Source organism: Cupressus sempervirens, chromosome 3, assembly GCF_028749045.1.
Source record: "Cupressus sempervirens isolate cs-2001-9-10 chromosome 3, ASM2874904v1, whole genome shotgun sequence".
NCBI lineage: Eukaryota > Viridiplantae > Streptophyta > Pinopsida > Cupressales > Cupressaceae > Cupressus > Cupressus sempervirens.
The window spans coordinates 974,426,132-974,447,671 of record NC_143120.1 but is presented as its reverse complement, the minus strand read 5'-3'; the positions used below and the strand labels follow the sequence as shown (position 1 = coordinate 974,447,671).

Sequence of the window (21,540 nt, the reverse complement as noted above, 5' to 3'; positions counted from 1 at the left end):
TACATTTTAATGCCTGAAGTTTTATTAAAGTAACGTCTAGTTAATTGTAAAATATTAAAGTGTTACTTTAATATTTATTTTATGGTAGTGTGTACCTAAGGGAGACATAAGGGGTATTTTAATATATGTTTTATATAGTACACATCTTTTATCCCACATTGCCCATATGAGTTGAGCGGACCCTTGGAAATAGAATAAAAGGAAGCATTTGTGGCTTCATTAGGCAGGTTGAATATGAGAAGAAATTGGTGTGTGAGTTGCAGCTTTGTTCTTGGCATTTGAGGATGTCTATCCTCTCTTGTAACATTCTAGACGTCATTCCCTTGGGGTTTGGCCTTTGGAATTCTTTCTTATTGGCTTCATTATCAGGCAGTTTAGTTGCATTTCCGGCTACAGGCAGATTTGATATTTTGCTCATATCTTCTTCACTACTTGTCCGACGCTTATGCTGCTTGGAGGGAATGGTATTATGAAGGTAGTGGACTGATTGGAGGACAAAGTATTGTAGCAGCAAGTTCGTAAGCATGAGCTGGAGTATTATGACAATATTGCTGAAGTAATTAGTGAGTTGATAAATCTGCCATGTATTTGGTTTTATGAATTCTGAAAATAACATTTTATTAGCAGCAGTTCATTTCCACTTTGCATATTGTTGTAGTTTCTTTCTTGTTTATGTTGTATGATACCAATTCCATGCACGAAACACAACAAACAAATAAAAGTTTGATCTCCAGAGTTATAAGGGGTTTTAAGAAGTTGAATGCAAACTGTTTGACATAATTCCTTTCAGCAATTTGGTTTAGTTTTTGGGACATTCAGGGGTGCCCATTACAAGATACAATGAGATAAGGTGGTAGAAGATAAGGTTGACAACTAAGCACTCTTCCACAAAAAAGGTGGAACATGCTAGAAGGGAACAAACTCCCGTGTTGTCAACAACTCATCACTACATGCATTAAATACTAAATATTAAATAAATGTATTAACCTAAGTAAGCTTAAGTAAATAGAATAAATAATAAATAAATAATTATTTACTCTAACAGTTGGGATATGGTGACTCAATTTTTTATTGAATGAAAATGTGGGCATCCTAGAAAGTCATCTGGCATCAATATGCACATCCAGTATCCAAAGATTTCTTCAATTGCTTCTAATAAGAAAATACAAGTACATACTAGTATGCCATAAAATTAGAATTAGACATAGTTGAGACCTTAAAGGAAAGTGATTACAATTTACCAATCTAGTAGATTTTAGTAGCATTATGAAATACATATTCAATATTCTACAATCATGAAACTAGAAGAATGAGACAAAATATAAAACACAAATATACCTAGGAAAAACTTTCTATGCAAAATCCCCACCCTCCAAACCATTAGCTAATGTAAAATATTTAGTAACAAATTATTATACATTTTCAGACTTCATATGGAGATTTACATCTTGCTCCATTCTAGAGAAAATCTGATAGCATAACCCTACGCAACTTGAACTTCTCATAACATTGAATAAAATTTATTTTTGTAAATTATAAATTTCAAAAAATCACAAATTTACTCTATACAATTGAATTCTCTTTAAAAAGCTAAATAAATAAAATATATTGATTGTAGAATATCATAACAAGTCAAAGCTTGAGTGAAGGTAATAATACTTTCCTAAAAGCAAGCACTAATAATAACATAATCATGCATCTATAATAATTTAACTTTATCTAGGCAAGAGCCTACAACAAAATGGTAAGTTGTGAACCTCTTATTTGGGAGGTATTAGGTTTGAATCTATTCAACATCAATAATAATCATAATAATTAATTTTGGCTTCGACCTCTTGCAAATCTTTAAATTTTATAATGAAAAAATGTGATATTTTATGACATATTTAACCTATACTTTTGTAAAGGTGGGCATGACAGTTTTGGATGCCTATTTATATTCTACACTAGAGTCAATAGTTAATCACATGTGTCTCTAATTAGATCAATTGGATGGATACAATTTATACTTATATTACCACTTTTAATATTCATCAATTTTCTTAACACTATTAGTCTATAACATCTTTTGATAACTAAATATTTTAAGAAGATGGTGTCATCACATATGTCATCATTTAAACTTATATTTACAAACAATAAAAGAAAAAAGATAAAAAATCAACATCTAAAATGAAAATGTGATTCAATATTTTGAAAAAATTGTGTAATCACATAAGTCATCATATACTTAAAAAAATCTTTCTCAACATCTATAAATAAGAATATTTAGTCATATTTTATAAATGACATGCTATAACATATGTCATCATTTTAATTTACATTTACAAAATTCTTTTACAATATTTATAAATAAAAATATGACTAAATATTTAAAAACTACTATGTTATTACATATGTTCAATATTTCAACTTATATTTATAAAATTCTTTCACAACATCTATAAATAATAATAATATAATTAAATATTTAAAAATACTATATTATCACATATATTTTTCTTTTAATTTATATTTAAAAAACTGCCTTTGACTAAACAGCTCAATATATGCACTTGACATGACCATTTTATGAATTTATTAATTAAATAAAAAATCATAGAACCACTGTCCTGTAATATTTCACAAAATAGTCAGTTGGATATATTACAGCATAGATGCTTCCTACAAAACTTAATTAACTCAAAATAAAAATATTAATAAACATCTCATCAACATAATTCTCTATGTTGTAAGCTTATTGGAATCCTACATAAGGTAATTAAAAGAATTATTAAATCACTTGACATCTCCCACAATTAATTTGACTCCAATTAATTGACAGTGGCAAGCATTATCACAGAATAATAACCAGTTCAACAACAATTCACCGCAAAGAACAAATGGAACAGATAAGCAAGTGTAAATTATCATAGAATAATGGGTTTCTCAAACATCTTTTAACTATTAAGAAATAATTGAAATGGTGCAGTATCTTCAAAGGAGGAGATAGTTTTTATATACTTGACTGAATCCATCACAAGCAAAGACCGAGCTAAGCCCTTTAACAATCATGGCTACCACAAACCAGTAGACGACACCTAAGTGCGAGAACAAACTTCTTCCTACTCCGTAATAAAAAATTGGATAAATTATCACTGCATTTATGGAAGTCACAAGAGTGTCAGAGAGTGAGTAAAAGGAAATCTCAGAGAAGGTTCTTAAAGAGCGGGCTTGAGTTGCTCACTACCCACCAACTCAACTGATCAGCATTGTAACATCTTATTATTTTTGAACAAATAAAGTGTAGTTGGAGAAAGCAATCAAACTCGTGTTTAAAGTACTTCAAATCAAACATGGCTGATCGAGTCTTACAAGACCTGTGTTTTATATTAAATTACATACATGTGAAGACGTATAACGTGGAAATATTTATACGGGAGCAGGTATCATATTCTGGATGCAAGACTCATTCAGACATCATTCTAGTTTTTCTTCCATTAAACAAGTGTTGTTTCAATTGTGGAGCACGAGACCAACGTATGCATTTCTCAAAAGCTTTGTTACTTTGCATGTGAATGGATTTATCTACGACACGTCGGTGTGTTAGATCAACCAGTCATTTCTCTACTATAAAATAGAAATTGAGATAGGGACTCGCGTAAATAAAGGCCACCCTGAAACATCACATACTTTGAAGAGAAGAATTAAGCTTGAGAAAAAAAGTCAACTTTGACTATTTAAGCTTAACGTGTGATGTTTAAGTCATTCCAAAAAGAACTTGTAATCATTTAGGGTCCGTTTGGTTCCTAGAAGATGACAGGAATTGGCTTTTTCAAAATCCTGATTTGAAAATTTTTACATTTGTTTCAAAATTGGCAAAATGGAATTAGCATACCGGACTTCCAATTTTGCCTCAAAACCAGATTTTCCAACTCCCTACTAGCAAGTAGGAATTGAAAATGAAAACCCGGTTATGTTTTTAAAGGAGTGTAAAAACAATAGATTGGACTACTTTTTAAAATTTTCCTTCAAAAGCTCATGCATGAAAATGTGTCTTCATAGGCATCTTCTGAGTGAAACAAATGGTTTAAGTAAAATCCCAAAAGTCGGAATGAAGATTTGCAAAACCTTGATTTGGCTAAACCAAGGTTTATGGAAATCTTGGTTTTTTAAATTCCACAAACCAAACACACCCTTATACTGCATCATGATAATTAACGACCTTAACCATAATCAACACAAATCAAAAGATATAATCAATCTAACATACATATGCATTGGGTGCATTGATGAGGTTAATACTTTCATAAGGAAAGGATTCGAAAGCATTGTGCCATTTTTTTTGGGTGTAAGTTTATGCTAAGTAGAGAGCAATAGTAATGCTCAGCTTGAGAAGTTTAAAAAGATGACAATGGGTATTGGGAAATTGAGTGTTTTGATAGTGTGTTGTATGTCTATGTTGTGGACATCTACTTCTTCACATCCCCTCTATAAAAATGAAGGCGTCTACTTAACCACTCGCATAAACTACTTGCATGCACCATTCCATTGCATGTGCATGCAACGGTGATGCATTTCAATGCATTCACAATGCATTAATTTAGATTTATTTATTTATTTATTTGATGTTTAATAAAACTGCATGTTGCAGTTAGCCTCATAGGCATTTGTTTTAATTATTTGTTAATTAGTTTGCATATTATGCAAAATTCTGATTTTCATGCAATCTCTTTGCATGTTATTGTTTAGGATTTTTTATTATCTTCCTTGATCAACAGTCAAGGTTTAGTTTTTTAGTTTTTTTATTATTATAATGTGCTCTTTAATTTCAGAATGATACATTCAATAAAAACAAAGTTTTTATTCTAATTTTAGTTGTTCGTTGTTTATGCTCTATTTTTTATTTCTTTGATTATCAATATAGCATAAGAGCTTTTATTTTTAGATCTTCAGTTGGTATTAGAGTAGGCTAAATTAGAATATTGTTCTCATATAGGAAGAGCAATGGTTTTATCCAAGATCTTTCAGAATGACAAATGGTGGCAACTTTCCATTCCAACTTCCACTGTTTCCTAGAGACAACTATGAATATTGGAGTATCATGATGAAGACCCTACTATTATCTCAAGATCTTTGGGAATTAGTAGAAGGAGGATACACCAAGCCTACAAACTTGAATGGTTTAAATGCCTTAACATAGGGTCAACAGGATCAGTTGAAAGAAGACAACAAGAAGGATAATCAAGCTCTTTTCCTCATTCAAACTGCATTGGAAATGTCTATTTTCCCTCATATAACTGGTATGACAAAGTCAAAGGATGCATGAGAAGCCCTTCAAACAACATATCAAGGATCTAACAAGATAATATTTGCAAGATTTCAAATATTTAAGGATGAGAGAAGTTGATTCCACTCATGAGTTTATTATGAGGGCTCAAACAATTATCAATCATCTTAAAACTCAAGGGGAAATTATCATAGAGCAAAAAGTTGTAGAAAAGATTCTGAGATCTCTTCGTCCAAAGTTTGATCCAATGCTCATAGCCATTGAACAGAGTAAAGATACATCTACCTTAAAAATTGAAGAGTTGATAGGTTCTTTGCAATTAGATGAAGAGCACATGCAAAGTTCAATAGAGAATCGAGTGCAAGCCTTCCAGTCTATAGTCAAAATTGAAGCAAAACTTATGGTTCCTTTTCAATCAAGAAAAACTCAAGGAGTCTTTTAAATCAAGAGGACGTGGTAGAGGATGAGGATGAGGAAATAATAGAGGAAGAGGAAGGAGTTCTGAGGATTGAAGAAGCATCTAATGCAGATATTGTGAAAGGTATGGACACTATGAATTTGAATGTAAAAAGAAAAAATTTGATTTGAATAAGTCAAGAGCCAACTATATTGAAGAATCTCTTGAAGATGCTCAACACTCTACATTCTTTAAAAGCAATTTGGAGAAAGAACCTCAAAAGGACATATGGTTTCTTGATAGTAGGTGCTCAAATCACATGACAAGTAAATCTAATCTCTTTGTCAAATTAGATGAATATGTGAGAAGTCATGTAAAATTTGGTGATGATAAAGAGGTTGATGTTATGGGAAAAGGTACTCTTGCTATGAAAACTAAGCAAGGAGAAATAACTTATATTCATGACACTTTGCATGTGCCCAAGTTACAACATAATATTTTGAGTATTGGGTAACTTGTAGTGAAAAATTATAGAGTTATTTTTGAGGATAACTGCTACAAAGTTTTTGATAAATCAATTAACCACCATCTTGTAACAAAGACTTGTATGACAGAGAATAGATTGTTTCCTCTCACTTTGGTTTTTGCTAATATGCATGCTCTTAAGGAGACCATAGATAATTCATGGTTATGGCATCAAAGGTATGGTCATTTGCATTTCCAGGGCTTAAGTTTCCTTCATAAAAAGGAAAGGGTGAGAGGACTTCTTTCCATTTAGTAAAAAGAAGAACTTTGTTCAATGTGTGCTCTTGGTAAGCAACATCGAGAAATTTTTCTAGTGAACAAGTCATAGAAGGCTAAATCACCTCTAGAGTTTGTGCATTCTAACATTTGTGGTGCTATTCAAGAGGAATCATTGGGTAAGAATATCTATTTTTTGACCTTTATTGATGATTTCTCATGCTACACATGGATTTATTTCTTAAGTAGAAATTTGAAGCACTTGGAAGCTTCAAGCATTTTACAATGCTTCAAGCATTTTACATCTATGGCAGAAAAGAAAAGTGGATATTCCATTAAAATACTCAAAACAAATAAACGGGGAGAATTCATCTCCAAAGAGTTTGCTGATTTTTGTGACATGCATGGTATTCAAAGACAACTTATAGTAGCCTTTACCCCCTAGTAGAATGGTATTGTAGAAAGAAAGAACTGTACCATTATGAAGATGACATGAAGTATGTTAAAGGCTAAGAACCTTCCAAATTATTTTTGGGGAGTTATAATGGCGACCACAGTTTATATTTTGAATCAAAGCCCATGAACAAAAGTGTTTTAGAATATCTCTCCAAAGGAAGCCTAGAGTGATCACACACCCTTAGTAGCTCACTTTCATGTATTTGGTTGCCCTATATATGTTCATGTTCCTATTCAAAAGAGAAAAAATTTGAATGTGAAATCCAAACTTTGTATCTTTGTGGGATACTCAGACTCCACCAAAGGATATAAATTTTATGAACTTGACACAAAGCAATGGATTATTAGTCGAGATGTGGTTTTTGATGAAGGGGGAGTATGGAAATGGAAGAAAGAAGTTCAACAATCTACACCATTCATCATGGGTAATGAATATGTTCAAGTCCCTCCTCTCCCCACAAGTTCAAGTGGAAGATCAATCCCAAGTCACCCAAGTTCACCAAATTCCTCTTCAGGTGAAAGTTCAAACTCACAATCCAGTCCAAGTTCCTCACAAAAGCTATGAAGTTTAAATGAAATAAATCACAAGAGTTCTACTATGGATTCGTTTGTTATATTTGCATTGTTAAGTTCCATTCAAGTCGAACCTTCTGTGTATGAAGAAGCTGTGACAAAACTAATGTGGATTGATGCTATGAATGAAAAGATGCATGCTATTGAGAAAAATGATACATGGGAATTAGTTCCACTTCCAAAAGACAAACAAGTGATTGGCTTCAAATGGATTTACAAGGTGAAATATCATGCTAATGATTATGTGAAAAGACACAAAGCTAAACTAGTTTCCAAGGGTTTCACACAAACACCTAGAGTAGATTATTTAGAGACTTTTGCTCTAGTTGCCAAGTTTGATATAGTTAAAATTTACATTATCTATTTCTCCTCAAAACAAATGGCCAGTCTATTAGATGGATGTAAAATTAACTTTCTTAAATGGTTATATTGATGAAGAGGTTTATGTAGATCATCCTATTGGCTATGAAATTTTAGGAAAATAACACTTGGGTTACAAGCTGAAAAAATCACTCTATGCATTGAAGCAAGCACCACATACTTGGTATGCACAAATTGATAGTTATTTCTTGAAGAAATGATTCATTCGATGTCCTTCAGAGATAATCTTTTATATCCAACATGTGGGTATGTATAGGATCATGGTCAACCAAACTATGCTCTTAAGTGGCAATAAAAAATTAGAAAATCAGGGTTATGTCAACTTGACGTGCAATTTTCTACTTGTTATTGACTTTATATCAAAAAGTTGAGAGAAAATAATCTCTAGAAAATTGAATCTAGTTTCTAAACTACTAGGACATATCTCAAAAAAATAAAAATTGAATGGTCAAAATTTTGAATTTTAATGCAATATTACAAAAATTTCAAAATAAAAATAAGAAGTAGATGTATGTCTAACCACCTTAATCAAAATCAAATGATAATATTTTTTAATAATATTCTAGATATAAGTAGTAGACCTATGCCTACATGTGACACATATTTTTTCATATTTTTATTCTAAATAAATAATTAATATTTAATTTTTGAATTTAGTATTTTTGGAATAAAAAACTCTCGTGTCTGACCATCTTAACTAATTCAAAACTCTCAAAAATTGAAGTTTTCATTTTTTTTCCTTATAATAGAAGAAACATAAAATGTGATGCATCTTTTGGATTTAAAAAATGTTGTACCATTTGGAAGTTATAGCTATTTTTTAAGTAGTGTGTCAGTCAACACTTTGTACGTAACTCCATTAGAAAATAAGTAATAATTACTTACTAAACTCATAATTTGACAAACCTTACATTTATGGAGAGATAGGAACATTCTTAAGAAACCCTTTTCATTTCATCAATTTTTGGTCAAAAAAAAGTCATCAGCTACATGTTTGAAGTAAAAAACACATAAAAATAGGCCAAAAGCACATTTTTAGGATGTTTTTAAAGTTGACCATAGAGGTTTGGTATCAAAATATAAATTAGACCTTATAAACATATTAATTTTTTTCATTTAGTATCAGGGTGCGAGGGAAAAATGTTGGAATATATTTTTAAATGGTTTGAGATATTTCAGAACTACAGATTTTTTAGATCGCCACTTTTTGGCACACCATGATCTTGCACATACCCATGTTGGTAATAACATTCTAATTATTTTCCTTTATGTTGATGATCTTATTTTTATAGGTAACAACCCATCTCTCATGAAGAAATTCAAAGAAGAAATGAAACAAGCATTTGAGATGTCAGATCTGGGACTTATGCATTATTTCCTTGGGGTAGAGGTGCAGAAACAACCTGATGGTATATCCATTTCTCAAACCAAGTATGTTGCTGATTTGTTGAAGTATTTTAGAATGATGTCATGCATGAAAGTTGCTACCTCTATAGCCCTTGGTGAAAAGTTAACCAAGGATGATCCAAGTCCCCACATTGATCCTACATTATACAAAAGTTTGGTTGGGAGCCTCATGTACCTTAACTACAATGAGACTTGATATTATGTATGTTGTGAGCCTCATCTCTTAGTTCATGCAAGATCCACATGAGTCTTATTAGAGAGATGCAAAAAGAATCTTAAGATATGTGAGTGGTACACACAATTTTAGTATTTGTTATTCTCCCAATGATAAGTTTGAGCTGGTTGGTTACATGGATTTTGATTGGGCTGGTTCAATGGATGATTGAAAATCAACTTCTAGTTATGTTTTCTTACTTGGTTCTAGAGTTGTTTCATGGAGTAGTAAGAAGCAGGAAATTGTGGCTCTCTCTTCAGAAGAAGTAGTGTATATTGCAGCAATAACAACCAAATTTTAAGCGATATGGATTCGAAAGATTTTGGAAGACTTTCATTTGGTTCAGGAACATCCTACAACTATTTTTTGTGATAACAATAGTACCATTACAATGACCAAGAATCCAGTGCTTCATGCTAGATTGAAGCACATTGAAATCCGCCATCACTTCATTTAGGATTTGGTTGCTGATGGTATAGTGGAGTTACAATTTTTCCCAACTTTTGAGCAAGTTGCTGATATCTTCACCAAAGCTCTCACTACATCCAATTTTAGTACCTTGAGAACTCAACTTGGTCTCATTCCCATTGTTCATGCAAGTGAAGATTGAAGGCATGCACTTAACTACTCGCATGCACCATTCCATTGCATGTGCATGTAGTGGTGATGCATTTGCATTAATTTAGATTTATTTATTTATTTCATTCTTAATAAAATTTCATATTGGAGTTAGCCTCATAGGCATAGGTTTTAATTATTTTCTAATTAGTTTGTATATTATGCAAAACTCTAATTTTCATGCATTCTCTTTGCATGTTATTGTTTAGGAATTTTTATTATCTTTTTTGATCAACAGTCAAGGTCAAGTGTTTTAGTTTTTCTTTATAATGTACTCTTTAATTTTTGAATGAAACATTCAATAAAAATAGATTTTTTATTCTAATTTTGGTTTTTCATTTTTTATGCTCTATTTTTTATTTCTTTGATTATCTACATAGCATAAGAGCTTTTATTTTTGGATCTTCAAAAAATGAGTTGATTCCAAAGTTCTATGAAAAGTCTTGTCCAAATGTTGAGGAGATTGTGAAGTCTATTGTTCAGAAAGTAGTGATGAAGGAAGCAATAATGACGACTTCTTTGCTCTGCCTTCAATTCCATGATTGCTTTGTCAAGGTGCTCTCTCTCTCTCTCTCTCTCTCTCTCTCTCTCTCTCTCTCTCTCTCTCTCTCTCTCTCTCTCTCTCTCTATGTCTCATATAAATATATATGATATGGGTAACAGTCATTAGGATTGATCTTATAATTGTGGTTATATTTTGAATGCTTTTTTCTTATTTATACATTGTATTTGAAATGTGCATGACCTTATTATTCTGTGGTCTATGGTCATGTCTCAAATGCTCCTATTTAAAAATCTAACTGTAAATATATATGGGAGAAACTCTTGATATTTTATGAGGTGTGTATATCCTTAATAGGGGTGTGATGCATCACTCTTTCTAGATGACAGTGGCAAGATTGTGAGCAAAAATAATTCAGTTCCCAACAGAAATTCAGCAAGAGGATTTGATGTAATTGATTAGATAAAGAATGAGTTGGAGACGACATGCCCTAAAACTGTCTCCAACAGATCTTCTCTCCATTTTTGCTCGTGATTCTGTAGTCTTGGTAATCATCATCCTCAATCTCTTCCTTCAATTTTTTATTTTATTTTAAATTTCTATTTTATTCTTCATATCAAATTATGGATTTTTATTGTGATTATATCAAATATTCAATCATATAATTTTGAGTTAAATTTGTTGAGCCACATTTGTTTGTATTCATAAAAAATAGATATTTTACTTAAGTTTTCATTGCATATATGGATAATATTATAAGGAAGAAATAAGGAAGCTTCCTTAAAATTCACTAGTCCCAATAATACGTAATCACAAATTTCTCCAAAATCAAACCCATTTAACTTTATTTATACCTTATACACTAGCAATTATAGTATCCTTTCAACTCATTAATTAAACTAACTCCTAATTATATCCAGAAATTCATCTTCTAGTTGTTATTATTTTAAGGTGATCCCGATGTGCGGAGTGGAGGACCCAATTGGGAAGTAACATTGGGAAGAAGGGATTGAACAAGTGCAAGCATGCAAGGCTCAAAAAACAACATCCCTACACCAAACTCAACCTTTCAAACTCTTCTCACTAAGTTCAAATGTCAAGGTCTCAATGAGGTGGACCTAGTAGCACTTTTAGGTGCCTTTACACTTATTCCTCCTTGTTTTTTTGAAATGAGAGAACTACGAGTGGGTATTTAATGAATTTGATCATAACACGATTTGTATGTTATAATATCTTGTAGGCAGCCATACAATTGGTCAATATTGATGTATAAGTTTTTGATAGAGATTGTACAACCAAAGTGGAAATGGGCAACCTAATTTTACCTTGGAGAAGAGTTATTCTACTAAGTTGGGATTTGTGTGCCCACAATTAGGAGGAGATAACAATATTTCCCCATTGGATGTAATCTCTTTGACCAAATTTGACAACTCCATATTTCAATCTCTTGGTGAACAACAAAGGACTTTTGAATTCTGATGAGATTTTGTTCACTTAGGGTAAAGGAAAAATAATGGATTGTGAAATTATATGCAAAAGAGGAGGAGGTGTTTCTAAAATAACTTGTGGAATCAATGATTAAGATGGGAAATATTAATCCTGTCACCAAAAATTAAGGGCATCTTAAGATTGATTGTTGCTCTATTCTATAGCACCCTATTGAAACCCACTTCACAATACTTTTTGCTACCATGAATGAGTCTAGGTTTTTTAGTGTGCATTTATTTTTATCGTTGGCACAACCATTATCCCCAAATCTCTCCTGTCCTCTAAAATAATGATTTTTGATCCCCAAAGAACAAGAGTTTTGGTTTTCACTCTCTTTAGGACCTTGGTATATTATGAACACAAGGGTTTTGTTAAATCTGTAACTTATAATCCTATTGATCTAATAATAGATTGGTCTGATCTATTCTTACATGAATTAGAGTAATCAAAATATATTTACATTATCCTCTTCAGGATATCAGTGTCTACACTTAGGATTAGTTTGGATTTAACTAAACTCTATTTATGTTAAGTTAATTTTAAACTTATTGTTCCTTGGAAAAGTCACCGACTTCTAGGATTGGTCAAAGATTGTTTTGGAAGGGACATGTCCCTTGAAAGGACATGTCCCTATGTCTCTCTATTTATAATGGGTATGGTTGAAGTCTAAGAGCACACAAAAATACAAAATAGTTTGTTCCTTAGTCAATATTGCCCATATACAATTTATAGAAGTAAAGATAGATTTCATAATTATATCTCTAATTCAATTGAAGGCAATACTTTGAAGCTATTCACAACAAGACTAAAGGAGAAGAAGAAGATCAAATCTAATCTCTGATTTAGTCATAGAACTTGCAGAAACTTTATATGGTATTAGAGCTCTATTAGTCAAACCTAGGCTCTATAAATTTAAGTAATCAAACCTTAAACATATCTAGCACCTTTCTCGTATGTTCAATGACACACACAATTAGACTCGAGGATAGGTTTAATGGGAAAGAACAATTTGATGCCTAGAAATTCAAAATCATGATGATTCTTGAAGAAAATGAAGTAAAATAATTTGTTGATAAAGCATCCAAACAACCTCCAATTGAACCTCATAATGTTGGATACAGTTGTTCAATTGTGTGTTGTCTTTGATGTTACACAAATGTCATATCAGTAATTAGTCAGAGTCTACCGAGCTCAGTTGGTCAGCAAGGCAAAAGATAGATTCTACCAAGCTTAGAAGGTTAGCGAAGCAAATTATAGAGTCTATCAAGCATTTTTGGAGGTCACACTATGAAGACAATTTCTACCGAGCTCACTTGGGCACTGAAGGCTTCTATGGCAGAGATCAGTTTCTACCGAGCTAGCAAGGTTAGCAAAGGAAAGTTAGTTATTACCAAGTTCACTCAGTCTCCAAAGGATTTTATAGAGTTTGTAGTGTTTACCAAGCTTCACTTGGTTAACATTGGAAATCATTTTCTAGAGCAGTGTTTATCGAGCTGGGTCAGCCAATGAAGGATTTCATTATTTTGGGAAATAAATTTTATTTGTTTAATGTAATATTTGTAGCTGACTAATGTAATGATTATTGGTAAATGTAACTTGTAAATGAGCCAACTTGAAAATTTGTAATGTATAAATAAAAGGTCAAGTTACGAATTCTAAAGTATGGATGAATGAATGAGCAAGCATGCAAGTGAGTTGATTGTGTGAAGAGGAAGTATGAGAAAATTTTAGAAGGATCAGATATCCTTGAGGAGCAGCAAAGATTTATTCAATCTATGAGGATCTAGTGAAGCAAAACATAGATCTATATCAGCAAAGTTTAGTTGCATCTCATTCAGGTCACTTATTGTTACTTTCTCACCATTGTAGTAGTAATTCCTAAATCTCCTAACAGAGTTGGTCTAACAACCATTTTGTAAATCCTCTAACAAGGTGGACAGTTCAACCAAATTTTTCTAAAGACCTCTAGCAAGGCCACTCCTAACAGGGTGATTAAATCCTCTAACCAGGTCACACCTAACTGTGTGTTTTGTAACCTTTAACAGGGTTGGCTCCTAATAGGGATCACTTCAAAAAAGTGAAAATTAGTAGCTAGTTACTTGGTGGTTTTTCCCATATTGGGTTTCCATGTTAAATTTGGTGTCTCTTGTGTTCATGTTATTTACTTTTGCATGCATGTTAATAATTGTGAATTCTTAAAGATCAGTAACAAGTTAATCTACCAAGTTACAACATTTCTTTGTGTGGCTACCAAGTGATAGCAGTAACTAGTTATTTAAGACATCTAAGGGATCTGTGGATTTGTTTCTGTGGTAACTAATTCACCCCCCCCCCCCCCCCCCCTCAGTTACTCCATTTATATTTCCAACAATTGGTATAAGAGCATTTGGTGCTTGTAGGAAGGATTTCAAGGATCGAAGCTAAAGATCAAGATGTCTTACAAGAGGGAAATTCCAAGGCTCAATAGGGGTAACTTTTCAGCATGCCAAGGTCGCATGAGACTCCATCTGGCTTCCATTGGAGATATAGGACTGAAATATCTAGATGAAGCATATGTAACTCCTTCTGGTACATTATTTTAAAATGACATTGATAAATATAAGACTCATAACATCATGATGATAGACATTGTGTTGGGACTAAAAATTGCATGGTCAATTTTGAGTACCATTGAGTGAATTGAGCCCTATAAATGCCCATAAATGCATGTGGACCTGGCTGTACCTTTGAGGCCCTTGAGGTGTTTAATGTTTCTAAAACCTTCCATTTTGCCTATCCACATGTTCCATGAAGTTAAATTGACATTCTGAGCTATTTCGTGAAGTCCCATTTTAAGCATTTGTCAAATCTGCATTTTTACCGTAAGTGCCAAACAGTGACATGAGGCTATGTTTGCAACTGAATATCTCTCACCCATAAATGTTTCATGATTTTCGAATTTGGGAGTGTCTAGTGTCCATACTCAAGAACCTATATTTCAGATTTTGAGTTGTTTGAAGTTCATTTGATTAGGTTTTGAATCCCTCAAAGTTGGTCAGTCATTGTTTCATGCTTTTGTGTAATTGTGCAAATTTTTGGGAAGCCCTATTTGACATATTATAAATTTTGATCGATTGACCAAAATAATAAAATTCCTTTTGTGTTGCATTGTAGACATCATAAACTTGTTATACTTCAAGTTTTAGCTCATAATGAATCTGTTTGATTAGTTTTCAAACATGATTCCAAACATAATTTAAATTTTTTTACTAGTGTTAGCAATTGTAGATTTGTCGGAAGCCCTGTTTGTGATGTCATATCTCCTCATCTATGATAGGTGAGGTCAAATGGATTGTACCATTATGTTGTATTCTAAAAATTATTTAAGTGTGTCAGTTTGCAAGTCATGACGAATCCATCTGCACATTTTTCCAGGCCAATTTAATTTGCAAAAATCACTTTCCTACCATTGTTTCAATCTGCAAAATCAAAGTAGCCCACTTTGACCACTTGCCAAATGTGTCCAATTATTTTTCATGAGCCCAAATTGCATATTTATGTTATCCTCATGGCAGTGAACTAATGCCCCAGTTTTCATTTCCCCAAGTGTTAGTTTGCCTAGTTTTCAAAGCCAAATCTGAACATGATTTAGTGTTTTCTGACATGTTTTGTTGTAGGCAATTCTGAGAGGGTAACTTTGACAACGAATATCTTTTGATGCCTAATTCGTCATGAGACAAGATTCAAGGGGGTAAGAGTATGCAGAAGAGAGAATTAGTGGGTCAGATTCCAAAGCTCGATCAGGTGTTTGGGTCAGTTTTTAAGGCCAATCAAAGGACCTCCTGGCACCAATTTTTAGTTTGCAAATAAGTGATAAAATGAGTTTTAATTCATGGTTTACTGATTGAATTGAATTCTAGTCAGTCTGAGAGGGCCGATAGATCAATTTGTTGGTTTAGTTGTTTGGAAACGATTTTTTTTTTTAGCCAGACCCATTTTGGGGTTTGATTGATGTTATTAGATAAATAAGGTATTGTGAGATTTGCAAGATAACATAAAAGGGGATTGACATATCATAGTCAAATGATGATATAAATAGTGTTAAGGACTTTTGCATGGAATTTGGACAGGTCCTTGTGCAATCTTAGCAACAAATCTAGCTTCTATTGAGAAACTTATAGAGACATTTGACCTTGATGACCAGTGTCAACTACATGTGGATGTCATAAAGTCTACAAGTGAATCTCTAGCAAAGATTAACTTGCAAGTTACAAATATCAGCCCATCCTTACTTCTTCATTGGGATGTAGTGAGGAGTGGGGACAAAAATTTGATACCTCCATCAAATTGGCCTAGTAGAACAACAAATAAAAAAAAGATCTTTCCGAACTCCTTTTACAAAGTCTGGGGATACAACTTTCTTGACAATAGAGATGCATTATTAAAACATATCCTCTTTGAATTTCTTTTGTATGGTGAATCGAGAAAAAATTGGTTCAAATTTAAGGGACAAAACTTTCACATTGACTTGCCCAGGAGTAGGAGTGAATTCTTTCAGATATCAATTCCTAAAGATCTCCTAAATATTTTGCCTGCTCATCCATAATGGCAATGTCCTTTGACTCGCTAGCAACTTGATCCCATGACCACTTGCACTCAAATGGATCATCTGAGAACCTGCTCATTGATATTGCCATCAAAATTTAGCTTTGAATTAGATAATCAGTCAAACATGGCTACCATTCACCGTTTGAAATTTTTACTATCGCAAAACTAAGACAAAATAATGTTTCAGCTAATGACTACAACTAGTTTTCAATCAAATAGAAACATATTTGATAATAACACTTACTTTAAGTGAGAAGATGTGCCATGATCTAAGTGATCTAGGAGACTTAAGGCTTGCTTTTGGAAATTAGTTGAATTGTACATTGAAGATTCGAGCGGGCACAACTCAATGCTTGAAATGAACACAAAACGGTTTTGTTTTGTGTGAGTGTTGTGAAAAGAGAAGAAAATGTATACACCAGTAGAAAAGTAAAGAAGTCCATGCTGATGATGAAGAGCCCCATGTGGCATGAGCAGGCAAAACATAAAAAACTCCAAGCTGCAGGCAAGAGAGCTCCATATGCCAAAAAAGTTCACACCATTTGGATAGGAGCTGGGTAGTCAAAGGGAATAGAGCACATCATAATGAAGAAAGGTGCCATAAAAGGACAAGGCAAAGCCGCAGGTCAATGGGTAAGGGAGTTGAAAGAAGAGCCCTTCACGCCAAACATTGGAGTAGAGCTCATGCAAGAGGCCAATGATGTGTTCAGGAGGCCTGCGAATAAAAAAAAATAAAGGACCCCCACCACCACGGTAGAGAAAGTAGCAAGAAGTCATAGCAATAGATAACAAACCCATGTATGAATAGAAAGAAGGCTGGCTCTTGGAAAGAAGACCCTGAGCAAGCAATATTGAGAATTGCACAAAAGGGAGGGGCATTAAATTGCAAAGGCTACCTATGTTAAGGCAAAAAATCATGCCAAAGCCATGAGATGGAGGAGCTTTCTTTCAAAAGACAAATATCCCACATTGGTTCCATGTGAACTCTTGATGTCTTTAAATATAATTGCACATAGTATGCTTGATGAAATAAGACACTATATTTTGAAGCTGCATGTTGTGTGGGGCCCTATAGCCGATCGGGGGTAGAAGATAGCTGGAAGCAAGTAAGTTTTGATGTCCCGCGCAAGTTGAGATTGAGTTCACCAAAAAATAAAAAATTTAGCTAGTTGCTACCTCGCTAGCTAGAAAATCCCAGGTTTTTCAACTAGCGACATAGCGAATCGTCGAAAAACCTCAAAATTTGGCATAGTTTCAATGTGGGTCCCACTAGGGTATCAGTGATGTATCCCAAACTACCACATGGCACAAGTTTTGAGGTAGACTATGATGTGGCAATAGATATCTCAAGTGCACAAGATCATGACACGTGGCGAATCAAGTGGTTCTCGCTATGTCACTAAAGAAAAGATGCAAGGAAGTTAGTATAGAGACATAGCGAGTGCCTATGTGGTGGGACCAACTGGAAATGAGGTGGTGATGACATGGAATCTAGGTGACAAAGTTTGATGACTGTGCAGGTCTAAACAAATCACGTGTTGACACATGGTAGGGATAGTCAAACCAAGTTTGACCCGATTGGAAAATTGATAAAAAAAAAATCAAAGTCCCAAAATTAATTTTTATCAACTCACGTGCAAACCTCCAAAATCAAATTTGAAAATTTGATTTAAAATTTAAAATTTTGTTTTATCAATTTTAATTGATCTTTTTTAATGAAAGCCATGGAACAGAGGTCTGATCTTTAGAAGGTCATAATTGGAGCAATTTTTAACCGAAATGGGTGCTCCAATATACCACCAGAATTGGAACGAGACAAACTTTCTAAATATAAGGTCAGATTGTGCATAGGTATTTACTGGTTCGTGTTATAGGTCAATTTGTGTTTCCTAGGGTTTTGGTAGTAGAATAGGCAGATTTGATCATGGAGCATCAGAATTGGTTAGAGGGCAGTTCTAAAGGCTTTTTGTGATCCAAATGTGAAGAAAATCATCTTTAAGAAGTTTTCTTGCATTTTGGAAGTCACTTTTCAACTGATTTGTTACTTTTACCTTGTGTTCATTTTAACATCAGAAATCAGTTGCTTTCTTTCATCATCAAATTTCTAAGATATTTGATGCACTTGAGAAGTTAAATAAAGGGATTTGATTTGCAGTTATAGAGAGAAGGTAGAGAGAGGCTTTTTCATCTTCTTGGGAAGGAATTCTAAAGGGACACTTGTCATCTCCTGATCAAATCCAAAAATTTCTTCTTCCTATATCTATCTCATTCTTTCTCTTTGTACAGGTTCCAATTTTTGGAGAAAAAACCAGTCACTACTATGATACCATGTTTTGGATCTAGTTTTGATGTGTTCCCATACTGTGATACCACATATTTGTCAACAAATCTCTCTTGTATGAACAACAGTAGGAGGGATAATACAGATAGTTTAGATATGTTAGGTGTTTTCATGTTTTGATTGCATGCATTTGATTGTATTATTTCAAGGAAATGAATACAAAGGAGCAAGAATTTCATTAGTTTCATTCTGATTCTCATCTCCAATCTCAGTGAATTTTCAATGTTTTATGATCTTTGAACAAAGAGCTTAGGTCATAGTTGCAGTCCCTTAAGGCTGTATGTTTTTTTATTGTTGCTTATGACTCAAGGAGTTATGTAAATGCTTTAGGGAATCAATAGGGTTACAAGTTTATTGAGAAGGATATCATGTAAGAATGAGATTCAGATTAAACATGGATGTCTATTTACAAGGTGAATGGATAGATCATATATCTAAAGATACAAATATGTCTCAGATATCTATATGTATGTGATTAATTCATGGAATTGCCCAATAGATAAGGCACTAATCATTTACAGGATCACTTGTTCATGCTATTGCATATTAGGAGTTTTGTTGAATTCAAAATCTTTTAATCAAATCAGTTCAATTTTTCATGTTTTGTAGTGGGCTGAAAAGGATTAACCTTCACTCAACTTATGAGATTCATAGATTTGCATTCAACTACTGTAGATCTATGTCATTTCATGAGTTATTAGGAGATATAAGGGGTTTACATCTATAGTAATTAGGTTCAAATTTATGTTTTAAATGCACTAGTACCATATCTCAAAACCTCAAGGTCTTGCAAAGCCTAAAGTGAAGAAGGAGTTATGCCTTATAGTTGGCCCAGGACTACAGTCAGGTGCATTCATTATAGGAAGTTGCTAGCCTTAGATGCATTGGTCTGGTTTCTTGGTCATTTTCAAAACTATTAAATTGGGAGCCAACACATTGCATCTGCACTAAGCTATGAAGAATTTGATGATATCAATGATTGCAAAAATGCTTTTGAAATGTGAAACAAGTTGAAAGATATCTATGGAGGTGATGATAATGTGAGAAGAGCCAAAGCAGAAAGTTTGAGAGGCCAATTTGATCAGATGAGGATGAGAGAAGATGAAAACATTGCAAAATATGTTGAAAGAGTCAAAGCAAGTGTTAGTGCAATCAAAGCTTTTGGAGGAGATATCAAGGAGGAAACAGTTATAAGTAAAGTTCTTAGAACAATAATTCCTATTTATGCAATCAGAGTTTCTGCAATTCAAGAAAGAAGATGTGAAGCAAATCATAATATAAATCTAGAGGCCATATTTAGAAGATTGACTACATTTGAGCTAGATAACTATGATAACTCTGTTCTAGCTGCCAAAAACATTGAATCTGCATTTGAAGCCAAGCTTTCACACAAGGAGAAAGGTAAGAAGATAAAAGATTCTTAGTTAGAAAGTGAAGAAGAATCAAAACAGAGTTCTGGCAGTGATCTTGAGGTGGTTGAAGCTCTACTAGTAAGGAAATACTCAAGAGGCAAAGGAAAATACAAAGGTAAGGTTCCTCTAATCTATTTTTCATGTGAATAAATTGGACATATTGCTATTAGGTGCCCAAATAAGAAAAACAAGGATGAGAAGAAAGGTCACAAGCACAATGGAAAGAAAGACTTCAAATCATTCAAGGACAAAGGTAAGAAAACATGTTTCATGGCTAAGAATTCTAATAATTCTGATGATGAAGAAGAAGATGAAATTATTTACATTGCTATGAAGGATGAGTCTGATAATGATGAGGAAATGGCACTTATTTCTCATGTGAGCAAAAATGATACATGGATTATAGATAGTGGTTGCTCTCATCATATGATTGGTGATAAAACTAAGTTTGAACATTTTGAAGACTATGATGGTAGTAGTGTGAGGTTTGGTAATAATGAATCTTGTTGCATAAAAGGAAAAGGAAGAATCTCACTAACCAAAGAGCTTGTAAGTGATAATGCATATTGGGTAGAAGGACTAAAATGCAATCTATTGAGTGTGTCATAGCTACTCAATAATGGATTCAAAGTGGAATTCATGCATGGAAAAGCAAGGTTGTTGGATGACAAAGGAAAGCTGATTGGATCAGGCACTGAAAAAAAGGTAACTTGTTTTATCTTGAACTTGGTGAATGTTCATGCTTTATTGCTTAAGTTGAAGAAAGTTGGTTTTGGTATAGGAGGTTATGTCATGTGAACTTTGATAACTTGGTGAAAATAAGTAAATTTAGGAAAGTAAGAGGCATTCCTAACATAAAGAAACTAGAGGTTGGTCTATGCAAGAATTGTCAAATTGGCAAGATAGGAAAGACCAGCTTTAAAAGTAAGAACTATTAGTTTGAAGAAGTTTTAGAAATTGTGCATATTGATTTGTGTGGACCTATTGGAATTGAAAGCTATATTGGTGAAAATTTTTTCATTCTTTTTGTTGATGATTATTCAAGAATGATGACTGTCATGTACCTAAGAGAGAAATCAAAAGCATTTGAGAAGTTCAAATGGCATTTGGCCAAGGTTGAGAAGGAAACAAGAAAAATACTAAAATGTTTGAGA

At 33.2% G+C, this 21,540-nt stretch overlaps 1 pseudogene; it reads left to right on the top strand.

The window, feature by feature from the left end:
- LOC149570003 (peroxidase 49-like) overlaps positions 1 to 12,210 on the top strand; it is a 46,936-nt pseudogene extending 34,726 nt beyond the window's left edge.
- The last annotated feature ends 9,330 nt before the right edge of the window (positions 12,211 to 21,540 follow it).